The 5,969-nt window shown below is 29.1% G+C and overlaps 1 long non-coding RNA gene across 3 annotated transcripts; it reads right to left on the reverse strand.

The window, feature by feature from the left end:
* Positions 1 to 816: 816 nt before the first annotated feature.
* On the reverse strand, positions 817 to 5,969 carry LOC145794644 (uncharacterized). 3 transcript variants are annotated; one of them, XR_014334576.1, is made up of 6 exons: positions 5,656 to 5,969; positions 4,786 to 4,868; positions 3,599 to 3,686; positions 3,352 to 3,461; positions 3,153 to 3,234; positions 817 to 1,013 (listed from the first exon to the last, which is right to left on the reverse strand). It is a non-coding gene; the product is annotated as an uncharacterized LOC145794644 (long non-coding RNA). The 3 variants fall into 3 exon arrangements; XR_014334575.1 differs by having other exon boundaries at positions 3,599 to 3,701; XR_014334574.1 differs by having other exon boundaries at positions 3,599 to 4,868.

Raw genomic sequence — 5,969 nt, forward strand, 5'->3', positions numbered from 1 at the left:
AATTAAAATTATTTCTACACATTGAATTAGCGAAAGCATTTATAAATTTCAAATAGCAAATTTCAAAATTAAAGTCCAAAAAATGAATTATGTATTTGAATGTAGCATATGCAAAGAATCTAAAAATATTTGCTAAACTTAAAAGTCCAAATAGCAAATTTTAGATTTTTATCCACGTCAAAATGACACACCTATACACTATAGCAAGTTAGAATGTGATAACCTTCAATAAAAAAATGTTATTGAATTAATATTATAACTGGTAACCCTATCGCTTTATCAGGTTTAAATTCCTTCAAATAAAGGTCAATGAACATTATGATACAAAAGAATAATCCTAGCTAACCCAAAAATAAATAAATAAATAATTTAACATGAGAGAGCCAACCAACGACACACTGGTAGAAGCAACGTAACCCAATGTTTCTAATATGGATCAATGACTTGCAACAAAATCACTCGCTTAAATTCGCTTCAAAAAACCAATAGCTATGAAAAATCACATCAAAATGCATATGAGAAATCGGAAGAAATTATAATGAAGAATAATTGCATCAAAAGAAACTGTAACATGAAAAATCGCATCAAAATACATATGAGAAATAGGAAAATCAATAGCTATGAATTAAGAAGAATTAAACATAACTATTATGGTCAATTGAATTATGTATGCATTACAAAAGTAAACAAATGAGAATACACAATTGAATGCATTACTAAAGTAAACAAATGAATAGAAAAGCAAATAATAGTATAGAAGGATCAATTGAGAATGCCGATAAATCATACAAACCTCCAAATAGAATTAAACTCGAATTTTGTAAGGGGAGCGAATAATTTTCTTTATTAAGACTAAGAGAGTCTTGTTATAAGGAAGAAGAATTTTTGAAGGTTGTAAAACCAAACAAAATTAAAATTTTAAACAATTAAAGCTTACCTTGTGCGAAGTATCCATTTTTGGATGATCATGCTCCTTTGAGTTTCCATCCCTGTGATAATGCATAACCCATTTTCTAATTGAAGCATTATGTATAACAATTAGTAGGCAACAAAAAAAGAATCAAACTTGAAATTAATGTTAATGGGCAAATCTAACTAAAATTAAACCCAAGGTTCATTAAATAAAATTAACTGTACTATTTTTTTAAACAAAGATTACAACCAAATACTTGTGCTAGTTCATTTATCATTTTAATATTTTTGGAATCAAAACCATTCAAAAACACATTTAAATCTAACCCATTTTTTAAAAAAAATCATTACATGAAGATAGGTTTCTAAAATTTAAACCATTTCAAAAAATTATTACATGAAATTCACAGCTTTTCCTCACCTCATACCCAACACCACATTTGCCTCAAACCAATCAATTGACCTGCCTACTTAAAAACAAAAAAAAAGGAAAAATAAAAAGGGATTACATACTTTTCACTTTCTAAGTGATTGATAACATGTTGTATACTCCAAATCAATCACCAAGAATTTGCCCACAACATTTAAGAGAGCACTTCACCAACATTAAGGGTTGAAAGTGAACCACCTTCTTCTTCACTTATGAGGTACCATTATGCATAATCATCCAATTAAAAGTATAAAGTATGTTTAAACTACTTCAAGGATAAAGTAAGTTTATGCCATCACTCATTACTCCAAGATGACTAACTAATAACATAGATGATCTACTAAATTAATTTAGTTCCAAAACCAAATATTTGAAGAAAAAAGAAACAACCAATTGGCTTAAAACTGGCTTTTATTAATATAGACCTCTTTACTGTTTTTCTTTTACAAATTCTTTATAGACCTCATTGAGCCAATCTTAGCATTGTTTATAGAGTCTTACAAAATAACTGGCAAAGTTGAAAGTATAATTTTTTTGGGTAAATTACAAATACACCCCTGAGGTTTGCTTAAAATACGAATTGTCCCTTGTGGTTTGGAAAATTAAGAATACCTCTGTCAGAATTTTTTATTTAACAAAAATAATTGAAAAAAGTGAAATTTCTAATTGTTCACCTATACAATAATCAAATTTATCTGAATTATTAATTGAAATAAAATTTTAACATTATTAAAAATTGTTAATTAACTTGATGATTTATTAATAAAATGACATATTTATTATGAAATTAGAAACCTTAGAGGACATAATGTAATTTCTAGAACCACAGGGGGTAATTTGTAATTTAAGTAAATCTCAAGGGGTGTGTTTGTAATTTACCCTATTTTTATAGTTATTTATCACAACTTACAATCCTCACTTTGAAAATAAAATAAAAAATGAGAGGAGGAGAAGAAGAAAGAAAGAAAGAAAGAAAGAAAGAAAGAAAGAAAAAAAAGAAAGAAAGGAAAGAACAGGCGCAACTCTTGTACAAAATAACAAATGATTTTCACCCAATAAAACTAAAATATATTGAGTTAAGAGTCACAGGGGTAAAGGGAAGAAGAAAAAAAAATTGACTCTAACCCATCAAATCAAAATTTTAATTTATTATAATCATATTTGTTTGTCACATCTATTTTAAAATGAATATACAATTATGCCTACAGTGTTTAAATTTTAAAATGAAAATTTAATTGATTATAAGCACTGGTAAAGTTATAGGGTGTGGAATAAGTAGTAGGCAAAGTTATTCTATTGAATCAACCTGATCTAAATTTTTCTTCCACCCCCAAAATCACCTATATCAAGAATAAAAATGACAATAAAAAGAAACTCCATAAATACACTTCTAGTTCCCCAAACAAAGATATAAAATTGTGAAGAAAAAAAAGGCTCACTTGAAAAATTCACTAATAGACCCATACAACACTTCCATTCATTGTATAACTTAAATTTTTCAAGTCTAATCAAAACAATGCAAAATCAAACATAAAGGCATTCTAAACCATGCTAATTTTCAAAATTATAGTAAAAATTATCACAATGATTATCATCAAAATTGTACAAAATTCAAAAATTAAAATAGAAGGCCCAAGTTATCACCATAAAAAAATCAAGTACTCGCTCTTCTTAGTTCTGAACCTAGCTAATAATCCAGAAGATAGCAACATGTAAATGAAGCCTATTTAATAAAAATTTAAGATTCTTAATTTGAATAGATAAGCAACAAATTACTGACAAATCCATCAATGGAAGGCAGACCAATTACCTAATCAACCATTGCAGCAAACAAAGTCACAACAACTTTTTATGAGCTAATCAAACACTCCTTCAAGCCAAGGCATATGTACCTGAAACAAAAGGAAGAATAGAAAATATAAGCAAGCAAGCTCCATTATCCAAAATCAACCCCTTAAAAATTGCCCATTGTTTGTTATGACACCAGATACGTAGGAATTAAGAATAACCTCTCAAGAGAATTCATAATCTCATAATAGAAGACAGAGAAGTTGAGAGCAAGGCCAAGACGAATTGGGTGTGTTGAAGGGAGATCTGTATTTGCAGTGGTAGAAGCAACCTAAAAAAAAGAAAAAGAAGAAAGAACAGCATCAAGAAGACACATCAAGTGAAGGTTAAAAACAAAACTATGTCAATATGCAGCAATTCACTATGCATATCCCTAGTATAGGATGTCAAGACAATTGATCAACATGCCTCATAACCCTTCAGTGATTGCTCAGCAACCTCTTTTCTTTCCTGGTCAGTCTTAAACTCCGCAAGATACCAGTAGTTGTCACCTTTCCTGAATTAAGCTAGTCTTTAACACAGAGAAGATAAACTTACTTCCAATTTGGAAAGGAAAGAAAAATATGAGAAAAATAAAAAGTCACATTCAAGGTAGGCCTCAAACCAAATTGTATTAGTATTAGAAGTATCAACTGATAAAACCAAATGGCACTAACTAATGTACTTCAAAAAAATAAAAATAAAAGAAGCACACCAACTAATAGGAAAAAAAAAATCTAAATCAACAACCAACATAAACAATTATTGCAAAACCAACTCACCATTGACAACAAATTGAATTCATCTTGGTAATGAAAAAAAGAAAAGAAGCAGAGAATAACATTCTAAGCTAGTTTCCATATTAAAAAGTAACAAAGACTAACAATTAATGGTGTTCTACACAAAATTGGAAACCAATATGATTAGTGGTGTTCATACACTATCACCACAACCATATATGTATTAAGCATACTAAACTGCAAGTAGACAAACCAGTTTTCTAATCATTAAACCCATACCTACTATTTTCAATGTGTTTGATGGAGGTCATTTTAGTATAGGATGTCAAGACAATATATATCAACAACCAATGTAAACAATTATTACAAAACCAACTTCATATGCAATAGTAGCTTTCCCTGAACTATCTGTTTCAATTTTTGATATATATCATTAGTTTTTCAACTTAATTGGTCTCTAAGTGAGTTACTCGAAGCTTAAAGTTGAGTGAAAAAGATGCAGTTATGATGGCATGACTTTAAGAACATGTGAACATTGTATTTGCCTATGCAAGCCAAATAATGTTTTATGTAATAATTGCAGGCTCTAATAATTAGTAAATGTTTTCATAGTAGCAGAAGCAAAACCAAGGAAGATCTACAGAGTTAATTTTCATCATTTGATGCTCAATACAGATCAAAAATCATAGATGGGATAATGAAAGTACCCTCACAAAAATCAGACACCTAAACTACAAAACCAAAAATTACTATCAAACAACAAAACAACAAATCCAAACAACTCCTTCAGGATTCAGAATTTAAACAACAAATCAAAATTATAGGCAAGAGCAGAGAAAGTGAAAAGGCAAACAACGAAGAGTGAATAAATCTTACCGGCAAGAGCAGAGAAAGGGAAAAACACAACATAATCAACAACGATCGGGAAAAAATACTATACAGCGAGTTCGAAGTCTTACCTAAATGAGAAACAAATCACATAATATAAATGAGAAAAAAATCACATAATATAAATGAGAAACACAATCAAACCCAAATGAGAAACAAATCACATAAGAATTTAGACACCCAACGAAAACCCAAATAAAAATTTTGAGGCATTTTGGAGACCCATTTTACAAATCACATAGTGAATGCATACAAAGAGACACATAAAAAATTAAAAAAAAAGCCGAAAAAGAAAAAGAAAAAATAAATTGAAACATTCACTAATAAACCCATTCAATAAAAAAATTGAAACATTCAATAAAAAATAAGAGGAAAAAAAAAGGCTCACTTGTTAAATGGGCTGTTGTGTCATTGCTCTCCATTTCTTGAAACATTCACTAATAGACCCACACAACACTTCCATTCATTGTCTAACTTGAATTTTTCAAGTCTAATCAAAACAAACTAAAATATCTTGTTTTGGAAAAACAATAAAATCAAACATAAAGGCATTCTAAACAATGCTAATTTTTAAAATTACAGTAAAAATTATCACAATGATTATTATCAAAATAGTATGAAATTCAAAAATTAAAATAGAAGACCCAAATTATTAGCATAAAAAAATCAAGTACTCGTTCTTCTTGGTTCTTGCTTCTCTACCGTCTCTGAACAAAAAACAAAAACTGCATGTAGCTAATAATCCAGAAGATAGCCAACATATAAAATGAAGCCTAGCTAGTAAAAATGAAGCCAAGTTAAACAATAGATAAACAACAAATTATTGACAAATCCATCAATGGAAGGCAGACCAATTACCTAATCAACCATTGTAGCAAACAAAGCCATAACAACTTTTTATGAGCTAATCAAACACACCTTCAAGCCAAGGCATATGTACCTGAAGCAAAAGGAAGAATAAAAAATATAAGCAAGCAAGCTCCATTATCCACTATCCATTATCTAAAATCAACTCCCTAAAAATTGCCCACTATTTATTATTAAAAATAAGATCTAACTCCCATTGATTGATTCACCAATTTGAATATACCTATATTTTTGTTAACCTTACCAAATATCCAAGGCATGTATCATTCACTATTTGGGGGGAATGTAGAATAAACTATAATGGA

Source organism: Camellia sinensis, chromosome 7 (assembly GCF_055761805.1).
Source record: "Camellia sinensis isolate YWXY chromosome 7, ASM5576180v1, whole genome shotgun sequence".
Lineage (NCBI taxonomy): Eukaryota > Viridiplantae > Streptophyta > Magnoliopsida > Ericales > Theaceae > Camellia > Camellia sinensis.